The sequence below is a fragment of the Pan paniscus genome, chromosome 5 (assembly GCF_029289425.2).
Source record: "Pan paniscus chromosome 5, NHGRI_mPanPan1-v2.0_pri, whole genome shotgun sequence".
In the NCBI taxonomy this organism is placed as follows: Eukaryota; Metazoa; Chordata; class Mammalia; order Primates; family Hominidae; genus Pan; species Pan paniscus.
In genome coordinates, this window is record NC_073254.2 from 106,016,154 (window position 1) to 106,042,167 (window position 26,014).

Sequence of the window (26,014 nt, forward strand, 5' to 3'; positions counted from 1 at the left end):
GTTATATCTATTCTGTTTAAGTCTCTGATCTTCCATCATACCTCAAATCCCACAGATGACCTTCTCTTCTTCCTCCTTCTCCTCTTCCTCCTCTTCTCCTCCCGCCCCCTTCTTCATCTCCTTGAGGCATGTGTTAGTTATCTATTTGTTGCCTCTCAGTTTTAGATCTATCCTTCATTGCCCTCCTTGTGATTCTGAAGCATTTTTTCATTATCAGCTGGCACAATGTTAAATTTTGTCACTAGAGGGCACTGGAGGTATGCTGGAGGATGAAAGGGCTTTTCTTCTGGTTCCTAGTGTGCTCTGCGCGATTGCTATTGCAGTGCATGAGTCAGGAGCATATAGGACAATTGGCTGATACTTACTTCCCCATGGGCAGCATTCCCTAGCACCCCAGGGGATTGCTTCCTATTGGGCCACCCCTATGGGTAGTTTCTCAGTGAGCTCTGCAGCATGGCATCTTTCTGTGGGCAGCTTCACCTAGCAACCAAGGAAGTAGTTTCCCAGCTCACCATCTCTGTGGGAGGCTTTGCAGTGAGTTCTGAGGTACAACACCTTGTTGAGGGCTTCCTTCAGCATCCCAGAAGGCAGCTTCTCAGTAAGTTCTACCAGCATGGCATCTGCATGAACTTCTCCACCATCCACACACAGGTGGATGGTGTCCTTCCCAGTGAAAGTTTGGATTTCAGCTCTGGAGGCCTCTTCTGTATTTGATGCATGCCTAGGTACTGTGCTTCAGTGCTAGAGGTATTGATTGCTATGTATGTTTTCTGTGTATTTATCCTTTAAGCTTGTCTTTATCTATTAGTAGGTAATTCCCATTTATAGTTAATAATTTTTTATATTAAACTTCCCCTGTTCAAATTACTGTGTGGTTCTGTCTCCTGATCGGAATCTGATAGATATAAGATACAACTTACATGCAATGAAATGCTCAGATCTTAAGTGAACTCTTCCCTTTCACTCAGCACAATGTTGAGATTCATCCTTGTTGCATGCATATCTATGTCTCTATTATCTATCTATCTAATTATCTATTTATAATCTATTTTTCCTTTATATTACCGACTAGTATTTCATTGTATAACTGTATCACATTTTGCTGATCCATTCACCTGTTGATAGACATCAGGGTTGTTTCTAGTTTTTGGCTATTATATGTAAAGTTGCCATGAAACTTCTTGTGGAATCTTTTTGCTGTCATAAGATTTCATTTCCCTTAAACAAATACCTAGGAGTAGAACTTCTGGGATGTGGGGGGTGATGTATGTTTCATTTTTTTATGGAACTTCCAGTTTTTCAAAGTGGTTGCATCGTTATATTCTCCTATTATGAATGTCTGAGATCCTGGTTGCTCTGTGTCCTCTTCAATATGTGTTTTCACAGCTCTTCTTTGAGACAGCAAGGGCTGATAACCCAGATTAGATGAAAGCTGGTGTGCTGTCCTTGGCCTGCTTGCTCTCAGATTTGTTCTTTGTCTTTTCACATTCCTCATGACCGTTCTGCAGTCCATTCTTTGGGAAGGATTACCTACTTACAACTCTACTATTTTATAACTTTACCATCCTCTATGCTCCAACCACTTTTCTTTTTGATTTTTCTATTATAACTTTTATTTTTTAATTTTTAATTTTAAATATTTTTTATTATTTTATTTCAATAGGTTTTTGGGGAACAGTTGGTGCTTGGTTACACGAATAAATTATTTGATGGTGATTCTGAGATTTCGGTGTACCCATTACCCAAGCAGTGTACACTGTAGCCAATGTGCAGTATTTTATCCCTCCTCCCTCCCACAACCCTTTCCCGCATAGTCCCCAAAGTCCATTGTATCATTCTTATGCCTTTGCATCCTCATAACTTAGCTCCCACTTATGAGTGAGATCATACAATGTTTGGTTTCCCATTCTTGAGTTACTTCACTTAGAATAATGGTCTCCAATTCCATCCAGGTCGCTGCAAATGCCATTATTTCATTCCTTTTTATGGCTGAGTAGTATTCCATGGTATACATACATGCCACAATTTCTTTATTCACTCGTTGATTGATGGGCATTTGGGCTGGTACCACATTTTTGCAATTGCAGATTTTGTGGCTATAAATATGCATATGCAAGTATCTTTTTCGTATAATGTCTTCTTTTCCTCTGGGGAGATACCTAGTAGTGAGATTGCTAGATCAAATGGTAGTTCTACTTTTAGTTCTTTAAGGAATCTCCACACTGTCTTCCATAGTGGTTGTACTAGTTTACATTCCCACCAACAGTGTAGAAGTGTTCCCTTTTCATCACATCCACGCCAACATCGATTATTTTTTGATTTTTTGATTATGGCCATTCTTGTAGGAGTAAGGTGGTAGTGCGTTGTGGTTTTGCATTTCCCTGATCATTAGTGATATTGAGCATTTTTTCATATGCTTGTTGGTCATTCTTTTTTCATATGCTTGTTGGTCATTCGTATATCTTTTGTTGAGAGTTGTCGATTCATGTCTTTAGCCCACTTTTTGATGGGGTTGTTTACTTTTTTCTTGCTAATTGGTTTGAGTCCCTTGTAGATTCCGGATATTAGTCTTTTGACGGATGTATAGATTGTGAAGATTTTCTCTCATTCTGTGGGTTGTCTGTTTACTCTGCTGACCATTTCTTTTGCTGTGCAAACATTCTTTAGTTTAATTAAGTCCCACCTATTTAGCTTTGTTTTTTGTTGCATTTGCTTTTGGGTTCTTGGTCATGAAATTTTTGCCTAAGCCATTGTCTATAAGGGTTTTCCTGATGTTACATTCTTGAATTTTTATAGTTTCAGGTCTTAGATTTAAGTCCTTGATTTATCTTGAATTGATTTTTGTGTAAGATGGGAGATGAGGATCCAGTTACATTCTGCTACATGTGGCTTGCCAATTATCACAGCACCATTTGTCGAATAGGGTGCCTTTTTTCCACTTTATTTTTTTGTTTGCTTTGTCAAAGATCAGTTGGCTGTAAGTATGTGGGTTTATTTCTGGGTTCTCTATTCTCTTCCACTGGTCTGTGTGTCTATTTTTATACCAGTACCATGCTGTTTTGGTGACTATGGCCTTATTGTATAGTTTGAAGTCGGGCAATGTAATGCCTCCAGATTTGTTCTTTTTGCTTAGTCTTGCCTTGGCTATGCAGGCTCTTTTTTGGTTCCACATGAATTTTAGAATTGCTTTTTTCTAGTTCTGTGAAGAATGATAGTGGTATTTTGATGGGAATTGCATTGAATTTGTAGATTGCTTTTGGCAGTATGGTCATTTTCACAATATTGATTTGACTTATCCACAAGCATGGGATGTGTTTCCATTTGTTTGTGTCATCTATAATTTTTTCAGCAATGTTTATTGCATTCTACATTATTATAGTGATTTGTAACTATGTCCCTGTTTCTCTTCTGCTAGAGTGTCAGCTCTTTGACAGCATGGACTATGGTTTATTTATTTTAGTTTTCTACAATGTATGATGTGGGACATTGCAAATATTAAGTGTTCAATTCATGTTTGTTTACACCTATTCATATGCTTAAAACAATTTGGATTCATAGTGACCCTCTCCTTTAGATGCTTGGACTGAAATTGTAAGATAATACATGTGTGTTATATTTTATTTTAATTTTATGGATACATAGTAGGTGTATATATTTATGGGATACATGAGATATTTTGATACAGGCATACAATGTGTCATAATCACACAAGGTAAATGGGATATCTGTCACCTCAAGCTTTTTTTTTTTTCTTTTCTTTTCTTTTTTTTTATACTTTAAGTTTTAGGGTACATGTGCACAACGTGCAGGTTAGTTACATATGTATACATGTGCCATGTTGGTGTGCTGCACCCATTAACTCTTCATTTAACATTAGGTATATCGCCTAATGCTATCCCTCCCCCCACCCCACAACAGGTCCCAGTGTGTGATGTTCCCCTTCCTGTGCCCATGTGTTCTCATTGTTCAATTCCCACCTATGAGTGAGAACATGCAGTGTTTGGTTTTTTGTCCTTGTGACAGTTTGCTGAGAATGATGGTTTCCAGCTTCATCCATGTCCTTACAAAGAACAGGAACTCATCATTTTTTATGGCTGCATAGTATTCCATGGTGTATATGTGCCACATTTTCTTAATCCAGTCTGTCATTGTTGGACATTTGGGTTGGTTCCAAGTCTTTGCTATTGTGAATAGTGCTGCAATAAACATACGTGTGCATGTGTCTTTGTAGCAGCATGTTTTGTAATCCTTTGGGTATATGCCCAGTAATGGGATGGCTGGGTCAAATGGTATTTCTAGTTCTAGATCCCTGAGGAATCACCACACTGACTTCCACAATGGTTGAACTAGTTTACAGTCCCACCAGCAGTGTAAAAGTGTAAAAGTGTTCCTATTTCTCCACATCCTCTCCAGCACCTGTTGTTTCCTGATTTTTTAATGATCGCCATTCTAACTGGTGTAAGATGGTATCTCATTGTGGTTTTGATTTTGCATTTCTCTGATGGCCAGCATTTTTTCATGTGTCTTTTGGCTGCATAAATGTTTTCTTTTGAGAAGTGTCTGTTCATATCCTTTGCCCACTTTTTGATGGGGTTGTTTGATTTTTTCTTGTAAATTTGTTTGAGTTCATTGTAGATTCTGGATATTAGCCCTTTGTTAGATGAGTAGGTTGCAAAAATTTTCTCCCATTCTGTAGGTTGCCTGTTCACTCTGATGGTAGTTTCTTTTGCTGTGCAGAAGCTCTTTAGTTTAATGAGATCCCATTTGTCAATTTTGGCTTTTGTTGCTATTGCTTTTGGTGTTTTAGACATGAAGTCCTTGCCCATGCCTATGTCCTGAATGGTATTGCCTAGATTTTCTTCTAGGGTTTTTATGGTTTTAGGTCTAACATTTAAGTCTTTAATCCATCTTGAATTAATTTTTGTATAATGCGTAAGGAAGGGATCCAGTTTCAGCTTTCTACATATGGCTCAAGCTTTTATTGTGTGGGTGTGTGTGTATTACAAACATTCCAATTATATTATTTTCGTTATTTAAAAATGTACAATAAATTATTACTGACTTTAGTCACCCTGTTGTACTAGCAAATATTAGATCTTATTTATTCTATTGAACTCTATTTTTGTACCCATTAACCATCCCCACTCTCCTACTCCCACTCCGCTTCCTAGCCTCTGGTAAACATAATTCTACTCTTTATCTCCATGAGTTCAAGTATGGTTATTGTTTTAGCTCCTGCAAATAAATGAGAACCTGTAAAGTTTGTCTTTCTGTGCCTGGCTTATTTCACTGAACATAATGACCTCCAGTTTCATCTATGCTGTTGTAAATGACAGAATCTCATTCTTTTCTATGGCTGAATAGTACTTTATTGTGTATATGTACCCTATTTTCTTTTTCAATTCATCTATTGATGGACACTTAGGTTGCTTCCAAATATTGGCTATTGTGAATAGTGCTGCAGTTAACATGGGAGTGCAGATATCTCTTTGATATACTGATTTCCTTTCCTTTGGATATGTACCCAGCAGTGGGATTGCTGGATCATATAATAGCTCTATTTATTGATTTTGAGGAACTTCCAAACTGTTCTTTGACTAATTGACATTCCCCACAAGAATGTAGGAAGATTCTCATTTCTCCACATTCTTGTCAGCATTTGTTGTTGCCTGTCTTTTGGATAAAAGCCATTTTAACTTGGGTGAGATGATATCTCATTGCGGTTTTGATTTGCATTTCTCTGAAGATCAATGATGTTGAGCACCTTTGCATATGCCTGTTTGCCATTTATATATCTTCTTTCAAGGAATGTCTATTCAAATCTTTTGCCCATTTTTGATCAGATTATTAGATTTTTTTCCTATAGAGTTGTTTGAACTCCTTATGTATTCTAGTTATTAATCCCTTGTCAGCTGACTAGTTTGCAAATATTTTCTCCCATTTTATGGGTTGTCTCTTCACTTTATTGATTGTTTCCTTTGCTATGCAGAAGCTTTTTAACTTGATGTGATCCCATTTGTCCATTTTTGCTTTGGTTGCCTGTGCTCATGGTACATTACTCAAGAAATCTTTACCCGTTCCAATGTCCTGGGAAGTTTTCCCAAAGTTTTCTTTGATCACATTCATAGTTTGAGGTCTTATATTTAAGTTCTTAATCCGTTTTGATTTGCTTTTCATATATGGTTTCATTCTTCTGCATATGGATACCCAATTTTCCCAGCACCATTTTTTGAAGAGACTATCCTTTTCCCAATGTATGTTATTGGTATCTTTGTTGAAAATAAATTCACTGTAGGTGTATGGATTTGTTTCTGAGTTCTCTATTCTGTTCCACTGGTCTACATGTCTGTTTTTATGCCAGTATCTTGCTGTTTTGGTTACTATAGCTCCGTAGTGTAATTTGAAGTCAGGTAATGTGATTCCTTTGGTTTTGTTCTTTTTGCTCAGGATAGCTTTGGCTGTTCTGGGTCTATTGTGGTTCCATATACATTTTGGGATTGCTGTTTTCTATTTCTGTGAACAATGTCATTGGTATTTTGATAGGAATTGCATTGAATCTGTAGATTTCTTTGGATAGTATGGATATTTTAACAATATTGAGTCTTCCAATCCATGAACATGGAATATCTTTCCTTTTTTTTTTTTGGTGTCTTCTTTAATTTCTTGCATCAATGTTTTGTAGTTTTCATTATGGAGATCTTTCACTTCTTTGGTTAAGTTTATTCCTAGGTATTTAATTTTATTTATAGCTATTGTAAATGCAATTACTTTCTTGATTTCCATTTCAGATTGTTTGCCATTGGCATATAGAAATGCCACTGATTTTTGTATGTTGATTTTGAATCCTGCAACTTTTCTGAATTTGTTTATCAGTTCTAATAGTTTTTTTGGTGGAGTCTTTAAGTTTTTCTAAATATAAAATCATATTACTTGCAAGCAAGGATAATTTGACTTCATCCTTCCCAGTTTGGATGTGCTTTATTTTTTTCTCTTGTATGATTGCTCTAGGTAGGACTTCCAGTACTATGTTGAATAACAGTGGCAAAAGTGGGCATCCTTATTGTCTCCCCAATCTTTCAGTTTTTCCCCATTCAGTATGATACTGACTATGAGTCTGCTGTATATGGGTTTTCTTATGTTGAGGTATGTTCCATCTAACTCTAGTTTTTAGAGTTTTCTTTTTAAATCATAAAGCGATGTTAAATTTTGTCAAATTCTTTTCAACATCAGTTGCAATGATCTTACGTTTCTTGTCCTTCATTCTGTTGATACGATGTGTCACACTGATTGATTTGCATATGTTGAACCAAGGATGGTTCAATGTGTTACATTTATCCCTTGCATCCCTGGGATAAATCCCACTTGGTCACAATGAATGATCTTTTTAATATGTTGTTGAATTCAGTTTGCTAGTATTGAGGATTTTTTGCATCAGTACTCATCAGGGATACTGGCCTGTAGTTTTATTTTTAAATGTGTCTTTGTCTGCTTTTATTATCAGGATAATACTTGCCTTGTAGAATGAGTTTGGAAGTATTCCCTTCCCCTCTATTTTTTGGGATAGTTTGAATAGGACTGGTATTAGTTCTTCTTCATTGCTTGCTAAAATTCAGCAGTGAAGCCATTGGGTCCCAGACTCATGTATGTTATTTTAAGCTGATAAATTTGTGGTAATGTTACTCAGCAATAGATAACTAATATAATCTGTAACAGGCTCTGTTCCCTTTCTGCTTTTAGGTTAGGTTAATTGAATGATCTAGGATTATCAACCGTGGCTCAATACCATGCTCTTATCAATGGAGCTTGAGCTTGATCATGCAAAAATTCCCCAGGGATTCATAGTCAAGTAGCATAGGTGCTTGAAAGTAATTAAATAAGCAAATTTATTAGATTTTATATTCAGAATATAAATGTATTCAGAATATAAATATATGACACTTAGATATAAGAAGTAAATGTTTGTTCCTCTTTCCCTGCACTTGCAGAAAAAATAGAAACTATTCTTTTTTATATTAATGCTAGATACGGATTTTTACAAGATTCTTATACATATACATATGGATATGTATAATCCTGAAAGCCAGGATTATAATGCAACAGTCAGAAGTGAGAAGCCACACTAGGTTGAGATGTCCTATTTTTTTTTTTTTCTCTGAGACATGATCTCGCTCTGTCACTCAGGATGGAGTGCAGTGGTGTGAGCATAGCATAGCTCACTGCAGCCTCAGCCTCCTGGGCTCAACTGATTCTGCCATCTCAGTCTTCTAAGTAACTGGGACCGCAGGTGTGTGTCACCATGCCTGGCTAATTTTTTTTTTTTTTATTATACTTTAAGTTTTAGGGTACATGTGCACAAGGTGCAGGTTTGTTACATATGTATACATGTGCCATGTTGGTGTGCTGCACCCATTAACTCGTCATTTAGCATTAGGTATGTCTCCTAATGCTATTCCTCCCCCTCCCCCCACCCCACAACAGTCCCCCCCGGTGTGTGATGTTCCCTTCCCTTTCCTGTGCCCATGTGTTTTCACTGTTCACTTCCCACCTATGAGTGAGAACATGCGGTGTTTGGTTTTTTGTCCTTGCAATAGTTTGCTGAGAATGATGGTTTCCAGCTTCATCCATGTCCTTACAAAGGACAGGAACTCATCCTTTTTTTATGGCTGCATAGTATTCCATGGTGTATATGTGCCACATTTTCTTAATCCAGTCTATCATTGTTGGACATTTGGGTTGGTTCCAAGTCTTTGCAATTCTGAATAGTGCAGCAATAAACATATGTGTGCATGTGTCTTTATAGCACCATGATTTATAAACCTTTGGGTATATGCCCAGTAAAGGGATGGCTGGGTCAAATGGTACTTCTAGTTCTAGATCCCTGAGGAATCACCACACCGACTTCCACAACGGCTGAACTAGTTTACAGTCCCACCAACAGTGTAAAAGTGTTCCTATTTCTCCACATCCTCTCCAGCACCTGTTGTTTCCTGACTTTTTAATGATTGCCATTCTAACTGGTGTGAGATGGTATCTCATTGTGGTTTTGATTTGCATTTCTCTGAAGGCCAGTGATGATGAGCATTTTTTCATGTGTTTTTTGGCTGCACAAATGTCTTCTTTTGAGAAGTGTCTGTTCATATCCTTTGCCCACTTTTTGATGGGGTTGTTTGTTTTTTTCTTGTAAATTTGTTGGAGTTCATTGTAGATTCTGGATACAAGCACTTTGTCAGATGAGTAGGTGGCAAAAATTTTCTCCCATTCTGTAGGTTGCCTGTTCACTCTGATGGTAGTTTCTTTTGCTGTGCAGAAGCTCTTTAGTTTAATGAGATCCCAATTGTCAATTTTGTCTTTTGTTGCCATTGCTTTTGGTGTTTTAGACATGAAGTCCTTGCCCATGCCTATGTCCTGAATGGTATTGCATAGGTTTTCTTCTAGGGTTTTTATGGTTTTAGGTCTAACATGTAAGTCTTTAATCCATCTTGAATCAATTTTTGTATAAGGTGTAAGGAAGGGATCCAGTTTCAGCTTTCTATATATGGCTAGCCAGTTTTCCCAGCACCATTTATTAAATAGGGAATCCTTTCCCCATTGCTTATTTTTCTCAGGTTTGTCAAAGATCAGATAGTTGTAGATATGCAGCGTTGTTTCTGAGGGCTCTGTTCTGTTCCATTGGTCTATATCTCTGTTTTGGTACCAGTACCGTGCTGTTTTGGTTACTGTAGCATTGTAGTATAGTTCAAAGTCAGGTAGCGTGATGCCTCCATCTTTGTTCTTTTGGCTTGGGATTGACTTGGCAATCTGGGCTCTTTTTTGGTTCCATATGAACTTTAAAGTAGTTTTTTTCCAATTCTGTGAAGAAAGTCATTGGTAGCTTGATGGGATGGCATTGAATGTATAAATTACCTTGGGCAGTATGGCCATTTTCACGATATTGATTCTTCCTACCCATGAGCATGGAATATTCTTCCATTTGCTTGTATCCTCCTTTATTTCATTGAGCAGTGGTTTGTAGTTCTTGAAGAGGTCCTTCACATCCCTTGTAAGTTGGATTCCTAGGTATTTTATTCTCTTTGAAGCAATTGTGAATGGGAGTTCACTCATGATTTGGCTCTCTATTTGTCTGTTATTGGTGTATAAGAATGCTTGTGATTTTTGCACATTGATTTTGTATCCTGAGACTTTGCTGAAGTTGCCTATCAGCATAAGGAGATTTTGGGCTGAGATGATGGGGTTTTCTGGATATACAATCATGTCATCTGCAAACAGGGACAATTTGACTTCCTCTTTTCCTAATTGAATACCCTTTATTTCCTTCTCCTGCCTGATTGCCCTGGCCAGAACTTCCAACACTATGTTGAATAGGAGTGGTGAGAGAGGGCATCCCTGTCTTGTGCCAGTTTTCAAAGGGAATGCTTCCAGTTTTTGTCCATTCAGTATGTTATTGGCTGTGGGTTTGTCATAGATAGCTCTTATTATCAATACCTGATTTATTGAGAGTTTTTAGCATGAAGCGTTGTTGAATTTTGTCAAAGGCCTTTCCTGCATCTATTGAGATAATCATGTGGTTTTTGTCTTTGGTTCTGTTTATATGCTGGATTATGTTTATTGATTTTCATATGTTGAACCAGCCTTGCATCCCAGGGATGAAGCCCACTTGATCATGGTGGATAAGCTTTTTGATGTGTTGCTGGATTCAGTTTGCCAGTATTTTATTGGGGATTTTTGCATCAATGTTCATCAAGGATATTGGTCTAAAATTCTCTTTTTTTGTTGTGTCTCTGCCAGGCTTTGGTATCAGGGTGATGCTGGCTTCATAAAATGAGTTAGAGAGGATTCCCTTTTTTTCTATTGATTGGAATAGTTTTAGAAGGAATGGTACCAGCTCCTCCTTGGACCTCTGGTAGAATTCGGCTGTGAATCCATCTGGTCCTGGACTCTTTTTGGTTGGTAAGCTATTAATTATTGCCTCAATTTCAGATCCTGTTATTGGTCTATTCAGAGATTCAACTTCTTCCTGGTTTAGTCTTGGGAGGGTGTATGTGTTGAGGAAGTTATCCATTTTTTCTAGATTTTCTAGTTTATTTGCATAGAGGTGCTTATAGTATTCTCTCATGGTAGTTTGTATTTCTTTGGGATTGGTGGTGAAATCTCCTTTGTCATTTTTTGTTGTGTCTATTTGATTCTTCTCTCTTTTCTTCTTTATTTGTCTTGCTAGTGGTCTATCAATTTTGTTGATCTTTTCAAAAAACCGGCTCCTGGATTCATTGATTTTTTGAAGGGTTTTTTTTGTCTCTATTTCCTTCAGTTCTGCTCTGATCTGTTATTTCTTGCCATCTGCTAGCTTTTGAATGTGTTTGCTCTTGCTTCTCTAGTTCTTTTAATTGTGATGTTAGGGTGTCAATTTTAGATCTTTCCTGTTTTCTCTTGTGGGCATTTAGTGCTATAAATTTCTCTCTACACACTGCTTTGTATGTGTCCTAGAGATTCTGGTATGTTGTGTCTTTGTTCTCGTTGGTTTCAAAGAACATCTTTATTTTTGCCTTCATTTCGTTATGTATGCAGTAGTCATTCAGGAGCAGGTTGCTCAGTTTCCATGTAGTGGTGTGGTTTTGAGTGAGTTTCTTAATCCTGAGTTCTAGTTTGATTGCACTGTGGTCTGAGAGACAGTTTGTTATAATTTCTGTTCTTTTACATTTGCTGAGGTGTGCTTTACTTCCAACTATGTGGTCAATTTTGGAATAGGTGTGATGTGGTGCTGAAAAGAATGTATATTCTGTTGATTTGGGGTGGAGAGTTCTGTAGATGTCTATTAGGTCTGCTTGGTGCAGAGCTGAGTTCAATTCCTGGATATCCTTGTTAACTTTCTGTCTTATTGATCCATCTAATGTTGACAGTGGGGTGTTGAAATCTCCCATTGTTATTGTGTGGGAGTCTAAGTCTGTTTGTAGGTCACTAAGGACTTGCTTCATGAATCTGGGTGCTCCTGTATTGGGTGCATATATATTTAGGATAGTTAGTTCTTCTTGTTGAATTGATCCCTTTACCATTATGTGATGGCCTTCTTTGTCTCTTTTGATCTTTGTTGGTTTAATGTCTGTTTTAACCGAGACTAGGATTACAACCCCTGCCTTTTTTTGTTTTCCATTTGCTTGGTAGATCTGCCTCCATCCCTTTATTTTGAGCCTATTTGTGTCTCTGCATGTGAGATGGTTTTCCTGAATACAGCACACTGATGGGTCTTGACTCTTCATCCAATTTGCCAGTCTGTGCCTTTTAATTGGAGCATTTAGCCCATTTACATTTAAGGTTAGTATTGTTATGTGTGAATTTGATGCTGTCATTATCATGTTAGCTGGTTATTTTGCTCCTTAATTGATGCAGTTTGTTCGTAGCCTCTATGGTCTTTACAATTTGGCATGTTTTTGCAGTGGCTGGTACCGGTTATTCCTTTGCATGTTTAGTGCTTCCTTCAGGAGCTCTTCTAGGGCAGGCCTGGTGGTGACAAAATCTCTCAGCATTTGCTTGTCTGTAAAGGATTTTATTTCTCCTTCACTTACGAAGCTTAGTTTGGCTGGATATGAAATTCTGGACTGAAAATTCTTTTCTTTAAGAATGTTGAATATTGGCCCCCACTCTCTTCTGGCTTGTAAAGTTTCTGCTGAGAGATCCACTGTTAGTCTGATGGGCTTCCCTTTGTGGGTAACCTGACCTTTCTCTCTGGCTGCCTTTAACATTTTTTCCTTCATTTCAACTTTGGTGAATCTGACAATTATGTGTCTTGGAGTTGCTGTTCTTGAGGAGTATCTTTGTGGCATTCTCGGTATTTCCTGAATTTGATTGTTGGCCTGCCTTGCTACGTTGGGGAAGTTCTCCTGGATAATATCCTGCAGAGTGTTTTCCAACTTGGTTCCATTCTCCCCATCACTTTCAGGTACACCAATCAGACATAGATTTGGTCTTTTCACATAGTCCCATATTTCTTGGAGGATTTGTCCATTTCTTTTTGTTCTATTTTCTCTAAACTTCTCTTCCCACTTCATTTCATTACTTTCATCTTGCATTGCTGATACCCTTGCTTCCAGTTGATCACATCGGTTACTGAGGCCTGTGCATTTGTCACATAGTTCTCATACTGTGGTTTTCAGCTCCATGAGTTCCTTTAAGGACTTCTCTGCATTGGTTATTCTAGTTATCCGTTCATCTAATTTTGTTTCAAAGTTTTTTACTTCTTTGCCATTGGTTCGAACTTCCTTCTTTAGCTCCGTGTAGTTTGATCTTCTGAAGCTTTCTTCTTTCAACTCGTCAAAGTCGTTCTCTGTCCAGCTTTGTTCCATTGCTGGTGAGGAGCTGGCATTCCTTTGGAGGAGGAGAGGCTCTCTGATTTTTAGAGTTTCTAGTTTTTCTGCTCTGTTTTTTCCCCGTCTTTGTGGTTTTATCTACCTTTGGTCTTTGATTATGGTGACATACAGATGGGGTTTTGGTGTGGATGTCCTTTCTGTTTGTTAGTTTTCCTTCTAACAGTCAGGACCTTCAGCTGCAGGTCTGTTGGAGTTTGCTGGAGGTCCACTCCAGACCCTCTTTGCCTGGGTATCAGCAGCAGTGGCTGCAGAACAGCAGATATTGGTGAACCACAAATGCTGCTGCCTGATCATTCCTCTGGAAGTTTTGTCTCAGAGGAGTACCCGGCCGTGTGAGGTGTCAGCCTGCCTCTACTGGGGGTTGCCTCCCAGTTAGGCTCCTCGGGGGTCAGGGACTCACTTGAGGAGGTAGTGTGCCCATTCTCAGATCTCAAGCTATGTGGTGGGAGAACCACTACTCTTTTCAAAGCTGTCAGACAGGGACATTTAAGTCTGCAGAGGTTATTGCTGCCTTTTGTTTGTCTGTGCCCTGCCCCCAGAGGTGGAGCCTACAGAGGCAGGCAGGCCTCCTTGAGCTGTGGTGGGCTCCACCCAGTTCGAGCTTCCAGGTCGCTTTGTTTACCTACTCAAGCCTGGGCAATGGCGGACATGCCTCCCCCAGCCTTGCTGCCACCTTGCAGTTTGATCTCAGACTGCTGTGCTAACAATGAGTGAGGCTCCGTGGGCGTAGGACCCTCCGAGCCAGGTGCGGGATATAATCTCCTGGTGTGGCGGTTGTTAAGCCCATTGGAAAAGTGCAGTATTAGGGTGGGAGTGACCCGATTTTCCAGGTGCCGTCTGTCACCCCTTTCTTTGACTAGGAAAGGGAATTCCCTGACCCCTTGCACTTCCCAGGTGAGGTGATGCCTCGGCCTGCTTTGGCTCACACACAGTGTGCTGAACCCACTGTCCTGTACCCACTGTCTGGCACTCCCCAGTGAGATGAACCCAGTACCTCAGTTGGAAATGCAGAAATCACTCGTCTTCTGCGTCGCTCACACTGGGAGGTGTGGACTGGAGCTGTTCCTATTCGGCCATCTTGGCTCCACCCTCCTGCCTGGCTAATGTTTTAAACTTTTTTGGTAGATACAGGGTCTTGCTGTTTGCCCAGGCTGGACTGGAACTCCTGGGCTCAAGCAGTCCTCTCACCTCAGCCTCCTAGAGTGCTAGAATTACAGTCATGAAACAGCACATGTGGCCCATATTGACTTCTTCTTCAGACAGTTGGAATCAATCTATTGTTAGCATGTTTGGGAAAGTTTAGATGCAAAGCTTTGTACCTCCCACATTCTGATGTATATAATGCTGTTTTCTCCTTTTTTTTTTTTTTTCTTTATTATATGCTTTGAGATTCTCAGGTCTGCTTCTTTTTCTGCCAGTGTTAACTGATGAAATCCCAGTACTTAAGTCTTAGCCTTCCAATCATGAATAAAGGAAGGCACTTCAATATAAGAAGGAAATGTTTGTTCCTCTTTCCCTGCACTTGCAGAGAAAAATAGAAACTATTCTCGCTTGTATTAATGCTAGATAAAAATTCTTATAAGATACCTGGTCTTCAGAGATTGTTGCTAAATACTTTGACAGTAATGTTTGACCTCTGAAAAGTTAGTAACTAACTTTAATTGGTTGTTTTACTTAATAGTGTGTTTCATTGGAAATAATTTGGATGTAGACATCACTTTCTCATAAAAGGTGTATGATTTGTGAACTCTGGAAGTCTGAAGGAAAGCCTTGGTATTTCCTTTTTATTTCACATGGTTGAGGTAAAATAAAATTACTCTGCAGATGTATTATTTAAACAAAATGCTTGTGATTATCTTCGAATTTAAAAAAGAGCATCCTTATTAGTTTATCTTTTGCTATTTACTTATTTGAGGAAGTCTTTCTGTTGTTGTCACAAATAAATAATTACTTGGATGAATATGTAGTTCCTAGGTCACAGCTGTTTTATCTCATCATTCAGTAGACTTTGATTGCTTTACTGTCTTCTGGTGTATTTAGGGATGGGAAAAAATACGAAGTCAGATATTTTCTCTAGATGCTTATAGTGTTTTCTTTATCTTTGAAATTATGAAATGTTGCAAGCCTACATACATACGTATGTAGACATCTATATATGTAATTTTTGCATTTTATTCTATTTTTTCGTAGGACTCTAAGAACACATAGGCTCAGATATTTTTGCAGCTAAGATATTTTCTTCTAGTTGATTATTACTCTGTTTTATTTATTTTTTCTTTTTGTTCAGCACATCAGAGAAAGAATTTTTTTTCTTTTATTGAAACATTTATAATCTTAGCTGGCTTTTTGTCCTTTACCTTCCAAATATATTATCTCCTCTCATTGTTTTCTCTTTGTTTTTCTTTTGTGCTTCTTGCTTTTCAATAATGATTTGCTGAGGGTGGGGTGGCTTTCTCTTCTATTTCAGAGGATAGAGTATGTAATATGTGGTTCAATAACATACTACTCTATCTTGAATGGTGATGCATTTAGTAGAAATTCCACCAGTATTTTCCAAGATCTTCTTTTACCATGGGGTTCCAAGTCCAAGCTTTCACAATTTTGTCTGTCTTCAAGAGTATTAGTCAGTGTGGTGATTCCTCAGGGATCTAGAACTAGAAATACCATTTGACCCAGCAATCCCATTACTGGGTATATACCCAAAGGATTCTAAATCATGCTGCTATAAAGACACATGCACACATATGTTTATTGTGGCACTATTCAGAATTGCAAAGACTTGGAACCAACCCAAATGTCCAACAATGATAGACTGGATTAAGAAAATGTGGCACATATACACCATGGAATACTATTCAGTCATAAAAAATGATGAGTTCATGTCCTTTGTAGGGACATGGATGAAGCTGGAAACCATCATTCTCAGCAAACTATTGCAAGGGCAAAAATCCAAACACCGCATGTTCTCACTCGTAGGTGGGAATTGAACAATGAGAACACATGGACACAGGAAGGGGAACATTACACACTGGGGCCTGTTGTGGGGTGGGGGGAGGGGGGAGGGATAGCATTAGGAGATATACCTAATGTTAAATGACGAGTTAATGGGTGCAGCACACCAACATGGCACATGTATATGTATGTAACTAACCTGCACATTGTGCACATGTACCCTAAAACTTAAAGTCTAATAAAAAAAAAAGAAAATTAAGAAGAAGCCTAAGTATTTTATTAGAAAGTTAAGAAGGAGCCTATCAGGTTTATCTTTTTTTTTTTTTTTTTTTTTTGAGACGGAGTCTTGCTGTCTTGCTGTATTGCCCAGGCTGGAGTACAGTGGTGCGTGTTCTCGGCTACTGCAATTTCCACCTCCAGGGTGTAAGGATTCTCTTGCCCCAGCCTCCCGAGTAGCTTGGATTACAAGTGCTCACCACCATGCCCAATTTTTATAGTTTTAGTTGACCAGGCTAGCCTTGAACTCTTGACCTCAAGTGATCTGCCTGCCTCAGCCTCCCAAAGTGCTGGAATTACAGGCATGAGCCACAGCACCCGGCCCTCAGGTTTATCCTATCATGTAAAATCTGTCTACATATTAATTTGGAAGTTCAAATTCAATCATTTAAAATGCTTATGGAGGCCAGTAGCATTAGCTCATGCCTGTAATTCCAACACTTTAGGAGGTCGAGGCAGGAGGACTGCTTGAGGCCAGGAGTTGAGACCAGACTGAGCAACATAATGAGACTCTGTTGCTACAAAAAAATTAAAAAGATTAGCTGGGCATGGTGGCATATGCCTATAGACTTAGCTATTTGGGAGACTGAGACCAGAGGATTGCTTGAGCCCAAGCGTTCAAGGTTATAGTGAGCTACGATTATGCTATTGCATCCCAGCCTGGTTGACAAAGCCAGACCTCCTCTCTAAAAAAAAAAAAAAGGATAAGTCTTCTAGAAATCATAGTGGTATATACATCACATTTTTTTTCCTGGACATCTCTGTGGAAATTTAGTAGACTGTAATTTATTTCTCATTCTTTCATTAGTGATTACAGCCTAAATATCTCACCTCCTATTTTTTTCCATTTATTTTGTTAATAAAATATTTCCTGTTAATATTCAAAAATATTAATAGAAAATATTTCTAATATTTCTGTTAGTGTTTTAAATGGTCTTAGCATATGTGCTTGGAATTAGTAATACTCACTATTTGATCTTTGAAACTTTTGCTTCCTAGGATAAAAATGTTAATTATGTTTATATAAATTTATTATTAATAAACAATAATGAATTGTTTTAAATAGTTGTATAAAGAATCCGTCATCAACTTTCTAAAAATCTTGCATAATTCTGGGAAAAAGATATGTCACACATTATCAAACATGTACTATATCAATTTGTGTGAATTTTAGATTAAGAAAAACAGATTATCTTGTATGTCTAGAATTATACTTTCTGTAGTGAGAATTCAAATGGAAAGAGTTCCTGAGATTCAGAGTTCAAAACCTTCTTGGAGAGAAAAGAAAGATGAAACAATACATGACGGTGTAATTGATTACAGATCCAAAAGAAAACAGAAAATTACTGGCAACTGTCCAGTAATTGATTATAGATCCAAAAGAAAATAGAAAGTTACCGGTAGCTTATTATGTATTTATTTTTAAGTTACAAGATAAAACTTGGTATTTTATTAATTAACATTTAAAAATAAAATCTTTTACTTTCTCTTTGGGGCTGTCTTAAGCCTATGTTCACATTACGTAGGGAAGAGAATACTTTTTCTAAGATAGTTTAGAAAATGGTTTGTGACTCAAGGATTTTTGACTGTCTTTATTTATAACAAAATCTTTAGTCTTTTTTATTTCTAAAACCAGCAAAAGACATTTCTGAAGCTGTATATCTCCTCAAATGTATTATTATTATTTTTTTAGCAAATAAAGAAATCAGTATTTGTGGGTCAGAATTTCTTTAGGTTTCATACTGCTGGGAAATAGTATATAATTTGGTATTGGATTGTAGTGATTTTTATACTCAGGATCTCATCTTCTGTCTGCTGCAGAAATGGCTCCCTCATTCCTCTCCAGACCCTCTTAAAGTGGCATTTGCAAGACACATGCATCTCGCCTTTAACTACTGTAAACTTACTTTACATCTGACTCTCTCATTGCAATATTATTAACCTAAGATAATCCTGTTTGTAAGGGAATCTACATGACACATGTATTTTAGTCTCAGTTGGACCCTCCATCTGATCAAATTCTGTTCTAGATTTGTTTCAATTTTGTGATAGCAAGAATGAAAACATTATGTAGTTTCTGCTCTCTTATTTTATCTTCAGCTGGTCTTGGTGACTTGTAAGCATTACCTTGAATTCACTGACATCACATATTCTACTCCTACTTACTAATCCTGATAAATGTTTTTCCAGTAAAAATATTCCTCTCCAATGAGGGCTGTCTGTTCAGCATCATTCATGTGGATTTTATTGATTGGCAGCTGAATCCAAAAGTATTTTCTCTCAGGACATAGTGCTGTGCAATTTCTCATTTGGTATGTTTTTGAATTCTTTTTGTCCAGTTAACAAACTATTTAACAAACTGCCCACAGAACAAAAGGCTTAAAACAACTGTTTATTACAGCTCTCTATTTTCTTGATCAGAAATTTGGAAATTTGGGTGGTACAACTGTTTCCTGTGGCATTAATGGAGGTCTCTTGGTGGTATTCAGCTGGCAGATGGGCTGATCTGCAGAGCCCAAGATGGCTTTACTTACATGTCTGCCACTTTGATGGACATGGCTGGAAGACTGACCTTAGCGACTCAAGGTAAGTAGACTCCTTCCATGAAGCTCAGGGCTCCTAGGGCAAGTATTCCAAGTGGCCCAGGAAGAAGCTGAAAGGCTCCCATGACCTCGTCTTAGAATTTGCGAACTGTCAGTTCTGTCACATTCTATTGGCCAAGCCACTCACTAAGGCTAGTCCAGATTCATGGAGAGGGAAATTAAAATCTAGCCTTCAATAAGAGGAGTAGCAAAGAATTTGTGGTCATCTTTAATTTACCACATTCTAAAATTTTAGTCTAAAATTTTGTGTTAACAGTGAGTGGCATGACACAATTTAAAGTGATTAATCTGCATTCCTGAATTCACATTTATTAGTGTGAGTTTTATTATTAATTTTATGAATCAAGTTGTAGAGATGATACATGTCCTATTGACTACTGTCATTTACCCAGGGTCTATAAGCCATGAGCCAGGACAGTGCTATGAGCATTATATAAATTGGCTCCAATCCTAAGAGAATTTTGCAGGGGGAGAACTATTATCTTCCTTTTGTAAGTGAGCACAGTGAGGCTCTGAGTAGTTAAGTAACTTGCAGTATAGAGATGTGTGGAACTGTTTGAGCTCAAGTTCCAACCCAGCCATTAACTACTAGTCTGACTTTTGAGTGAGTTCTTGAAGTTATTTTTGCTTTAGTTTCCTCTCTGTAAAAAGGGTGCTAATAATAAAACTCATACCATGAGAATATAATGGGCAAATATAGACAATAAGAGCAGGACTAGGCATTATGTAAATGCCCAATAAATGTTAGCTATTATTGTTATTAGCCTAGGTCACACAGCTAGTAAAAACGCTTACTGTGGCCGGGCATGGTGGCTCATGCCTATAATTGCAGCACTTGGGAGGCCAAGGCAGGTGGATCATGAGTTCAGGAGATCAAGACCATTCTGGCTAACACAGTGGAACCCCGTCTCTACTAAAAATACAAAAAATTAATCAGGCGTGGTGGCATGCCCCTGTAATCCCAGCTACTCAGGAGGCTGAGGCAGGAGAATCGCTTGAACCTGGGAGGTGGAGGTTGCAGTGAGCTGACATTGTGCCATTGCACTCCAGCCTGTGTGAGAGAGCAAGACCCTGCCTCTTAAAAAAAAAAAAAAAAATGCTTACTGAATTCTGAATGCTACAACATGGATGAAAGTTTATAGGTCCAAAATACCCAAGATATCTTACTGACTTAAGAACTAAGAGTAGTTACAGTAAACTCACAACTTGTTGAATTTGCAGAAGTAATTATTAATATCTATTTTGTAATGATGTGCAAAAAACAGGTAAACAATGTTATCTCAAAGTAGGAAGCATCTTCAATAATGTTAAGCTCTTTTACCTCCCTAATTCATTCATGTATTCATTTAACAAATATTTTTGGGGCACCAACCATGTGCCAGGGCATAAGGCTAGCCCATGAGGCTAAAATGCTGAACATAGAAGCAGTATCACATCCTTCATGAGCACATCTTTTTTATAAGATTTGCCTTAGTTGACTCTTTTGATGTCTCATGGTTCAGGGCTGACCATGTTTATTTCTTGCATCCCAGATAACTGATCTTGCAATTGCTGTGTTGACATTAGTAAAAATGCAAGGTACTCATTTGGACAAAATAGACCATCTTGCATTCAGGGAGCTGTTTAATGAGATAATGAATAAAGTATATACCTAAGAACATTTGCTAGTGAGGACAGATGAGAAATTTGAAGAATTTGGAAGTTTGTTGTCCCTTTCACTTCCCATTTTATGTTTTGGTGGTTAATTTTTGGTGACAACTTGACAAGTCTATGGCGCCCAATTGTTTGGTTAAACACTAGTTTATACATTACTGTGGAGGTATGTTTTAGACATGATTAACATTTATAATCACTAGACTTTGAGTAAAGCAGATTATTCTCCCGTAATGTAGATAAGCCTTATCTAATCAGTTGAAGGTCTTAAGAGCAAAGACTGAGGTTTCCCAAAGAAGAAGTTCTCAAGCATGCAATTCAGAATTGCTGCCTGAGTTTTTAACCTGATAGCCTGAAGATTTCAAACTCAAGACTGCAGCATCAACTCTTTTTTTTTTTGAGACGGAGTCTCGCTGTCACCCAGGCTGGAGTGCAGTGGCGCGATCTCAGCTCACTGCAAGCTCCGCCCAATGGGTTCACGCCATTCTCCTGCCTCAGCCTCCCGAGTAGCTGGGAATACAGGCGCCCGCCACCGCGCCCGGCTAATTTTTTGTATATTTAGTAGAGACGGGGTTTCACCGTGTTAGCCAGGATGGTCTCGATCTCCTGACCTCGTGATCCACCCGCCTCGCCTCCCAAAGTGCTGGGATTACAGGAGTGAGCCACCGTGCCTGGCCAACATCAACTGTTACCTAAATTCGTAGCCTGCCTTATATGTTTTGGACTTGCCAAACTCCACCTCACATGAATCAATTCATTGAAATAAATTTCTCTCTCTGTATATCTCTATATCTATCTATCTGTCTATCATGTATGTGTGGGTGTGTGTATCTATGTCTATCTCTTATTGGTTCTGTTTTTCTGAAGAACCTGACTAATACAATGCCATTCTCTAGAGCAAATTTATAGAGACAAGTACAATGCTTTAGGGGGTTTTAGATAATAACGACCTCTCATTCCTCTTTATGAAAATAGAAGCCTGAGAGTTGATTGGACTTTTGAATCCATAGAACTAAATTCCAATGAGTCTGGAAATTGCATCAAAGATCTGAGTTTTCAAATGTTGTTGGTCTGTATCTGTCTCATAGGGTTGCTGTTGGAGACCTGTTTGTTCACCTTCAAGCTCACTAAGTTTTGTGTCCTGTCACAGAACTTTTAAATTTTCATAGCAGTAATGCCTAACCCTCTAACAAAGTGACCTTTGACAAAGGCAGACTTACCTTTTCTGACTCTCAGAATTCCTATAACTTCTCATCTTTTAAAAGAGTCAGGGGAAAACATATCCTGGTATTATGAATATATGTATCACTGCTGTCCTTTCCCTTGGACCACTAGCTGTATTCTTAATCACGTTTCTTAGTCATTGTTTTACTGGATGTCAGTCTTCTTGGGCTTCTGTAACAAAATACCATAGATCGAGTGGTTTAAACAACAGTCATTTATTTTTTCACAATTCTGAAGCCTGGAAGTCCAAGATCAGGGTGTCAGCATGATTGAGTTCTTGTGAGGGCCTTCTTCCTGACTTGGAGAAGCAGATTTCTTTCTGTGTCCTCACATGATAGAGAGAGAGAGAGAGAGAGCAACCTCGATGGTATCTCATCTTATTAGGGCACCAGTTTCATCAAGAGGGCATCATCTTCATGGCCTCATCTAAACCTAATTAACTCCAAAAGGCCCCATGTCCCAACACCATCACATTGGGGGCTTAGGACTACAACATATGAATTTTGTGGAGTCACAAACATTGTCTGCAACACTGGATAAGAACAAGAGATGAGCATTAGACAAGAAATTTTCTTCTTTAGATCGTAAAAGTACACACTCTTTGTTTTACAAAGAAAGCATAAGAAGTAAAACTTGGTTGAAATTTATATGTGGGTTTCTTTGGAGAAAATCCTATTTACTTTCAAAAAAGTGTCTGATCTCAGACAAATTAAACCTTCCTGTGGGCTGACCTTCTGTCAGGTCCTGTTGTGTGTGATAAGACAGACGAGCTCAAAGAAAAAGCATTACACTTTTATCCTGAGTGATTTTGTTGCACTTTCCCAGAATTCATGCACAGAAAGCCTACATAATGAATAAATATCAATACACTGGTCGATATTTATGAAATGCTGCTGGATACCCAGTCCTATTCTGGTTGCTCATGGTTGTGGTGGTGTTATGGGTGGGAATCAAGATAGATTCACTGGCCTTGAGCAGTTTACAGGTTGATGGAGGAAAGCATTTTTTGCTCTAGCTCTCACCCATGTATATGTCTATGATTTGTTTTGCCGGCTTTATACAGAATCCTCAGGTTCCCCCTCATTTAATGTGCAAAATGAAGATTCTGACAACTAAAAACAAATTGTTTAGATGGATGCATTCTCAAGAAGAGAAGAATAAAAATAATATCAATGTTTTTGCTTCGTAGTATCCCCCTTCATATATTATATGCAGCATACATAATTTTTCATGGGAAACTAGATGAAAGAATTAGGATTAGAGGGTTTATGACTTCTTTCATTTCTTTATCATCAGACTCTGAAAGAAACTAATACCTATTTACGTGAAAAAAATGTACAATTTCTTTAGCTGTCACGGAAATGTGGTTTAAAAATATCTAGTGTGCTCTGCAAAAGCCTTGGCTGAGCTGTGAGAGCAGTCACTTGCCTGTCAGATGTCTAATTATTTCTCCCTCCTTCTCAACCATGCCAGTGGCAGGGAACCACTGAGACCATATTGTTGCCCATATGTTGGAAAGCTACTAAATTAAACCCCTGTGTAACATGCTGACAAGTCTAATGCAGTAGTTGGAGATTTGGTGAGTAAATTTTTCTAATCTATCTTTCCAATTCTAATGCTTTTGAGTTTTTTTTTTTTTTTTTTTTTTTTCTGTCTGTGGTGCAGGCTGTCTGTTCTTTGTCAAGGACTGAGATATTGTTACCACACATCAATACCAACTGAAAAGAAACTGAATATCTCAGTTGGACTGGATTTCTGCAGTTGATGAATTAGAGTTAGGCCCAAATCCCCAGTGTTAGGTGACAAAAACCTTATGTTCAGCCTGTCCTGCTCTGAAGTGTGCAGAATGTTTAGAGAGTTTGGGTTTGATACAAATGCTGTTCTATTCTTTTGCAAACCCACAGACAGTCTTCTGAAGTTCACTGTTTCATAGGCCTGGCAGAAAAGGGTCTTTCCCATATCTCCCATTTCTCTTGCTTTTACCATTATACTTTTCTTAGTATGGATAAGTTAGTATTTTAGAATACATTTTATGTTTTGTTTTCTCAGTTAATTGCAGGACAAGAGAACTGATTCCTAATTGTTCCTAATTTTCCCATATCTGTAAGTAACTACTATCCTAAGGGAATGCTACTTTCCTCTTTCTTCTATCCTCCTAAGGGGAATGGGTAGTCTTTCCTTTGGAGAAGAACAAAAAGCTGGACAAACAGACAAAAAAGCAACAAAAATACTGGACAACTAAAGATTTCTCAAATCTTGCTCCACAGGACACTGATGTTCCTCTAAATGTTAGTAGGTGTGTATCCTCTGCAAAGGGCTCTGTTGTCAAATACTCATGGGAAATTATGTCCTAAATCAACTTAAACAATTTTTTTTGACAACATACCTTGTAGCCTACAATATGCTTATGCACATTGTGAATTTCCAGGAATGTAATCTAGTGTATGAAGTATCCAAAATCAATTTGACTACCATTTATTTATTTATTTATTTATTTTCTGTAGAATATGTGGGTACATGGTTTGGGGAATGCTGGGATAAACTTCTTCTCTTTCTCTTCCTGTATCAAAGCGAATAACTGTACTGGTAGCTTAGTTTGTTTCCATTTAATGGCATTTCAAGGTATTTGTTAAACAGTGCCTACAGTATATGAGACTCTAATTGCCAGAGGAAAGGGTACTATGAAGCAGTGAAATTATAAAATATGGATAAAATCCTGACTTGGAGGAACTTATGATCTAGTGTGTAGTATTGTACATTTGAGGCATGGCATATTACAATTGGGGAAGAGTTAAAAATGCTTCTACAGGTAGCTTCCTGCATAGGGTTGTAGTTTGTACCTTTATATATTATGTATAATTTTTCTTCCTTTTGTATTTGTTTGTGAGTGGAGTTATAAAGAGTAGTGAGGAGAGGTCATGACTTCCGAGCTGAAGATTTTTGGCAAGAAGACCCTTCCCAATGTGGCAGATTAAAAGAAAAATCTAATTTTTTATCCAACTTTTGCATGGAAGAACTGATTCCACATTGAAAAGCAAAAACTCATGTTATTTGCTGATTGTAATATTGAGATAACCCTGATATATTGAGGTTAAAGACAAATGAGATTTTTTTTTTTCTGGTGACAGTGAAGAAACCTATTATTAATCTCTTCAATAAGAGAGAAAACTAAAAATCTCTACAGCTCTTTAAGACCGTGGGAGTTTACTGTGCTCAGTGGCTCATGCCTGTAATCCAAGCACTTTGGGAGGCTGAGGCGGGCAGATCATGAGGTCAAGAGATTGAGACCATCCTGTCCAACATGGTGAAACCCGTCTCTACTAAAAACACAAAAGTTAGCTGGGCTTGGCGGTGCGTGCCTGTAGCCCCAGCTACTCAGGAGGCTGAGGCAGGAGAATTGCTTGAACCCAGGAGGCAGAGGTTGCAGTGAGCCAAGATTGCACCACTGTACTCCAGCCTGGCGACAGAGAAATAGTCTGACTCAAAAAAAAAAAAAAAAAAAAAAAAAAAGAAGGCCGGATTTGGTGGTTCATGCCTGTAATCCCAGCACTTTCGGAGGCCGAGGCGGGTGGATCACCTGAGGTTGGGAGTTCGAGACCAGCCTGACCAACATGGAGAAACCCCGTCTGTACTAAAAATACAAAATTAGCCAGGCATGGTGGTGCATACCTGTAATCCTGGGTGCTCGGGAGGCTGAGGCAGGAGAAACGCTTGAACCCGGGAGGCGGAGGCTGTGGTGAGCTGAGATCATGCCATTGCACTCCAGCCTGGGCACCGAGAGCAAAACTCCGTCTCAAAAAAAAAAAAAAAAAAGGAAGAAGAAGAAAAGAAAAAAACAAAAGAGGGAGGGAGTCTCCAAGCAAAGATTTTACCTAAAGCAAATGGAGCGTTTTTTAAAAATTTATGTGACTTTGCAGTTAAAATGTTATGTATACCAAGTTTCAGATT

At 38.3% G+C, this 26,014-nt stretch overlaps 1 long non-coding RNA gene across 2 annotated transcripts in view; it reads left to right on the forward strand.

Annotated features, from left to right (window-relative positions):
* Nucleotides 1–252: 252 nt before the first annotated feature.
* The window catches only part of LOC134730611 (uncharacterized), a 76,401-nt gene continuing 50,639 nt past the window's right edge, over nt 253–26,014 (forward strand). For both annotated transcript variants that reach the window (XR_010112475.1, XR_010112474.1), the window contains exon 1: nt 253–598. This is a non-coding gene — a long non-coding RNA (uncharacterized LOC134730611). The remainder of the gene's footprint in view (nt 599–26,014) is intronic.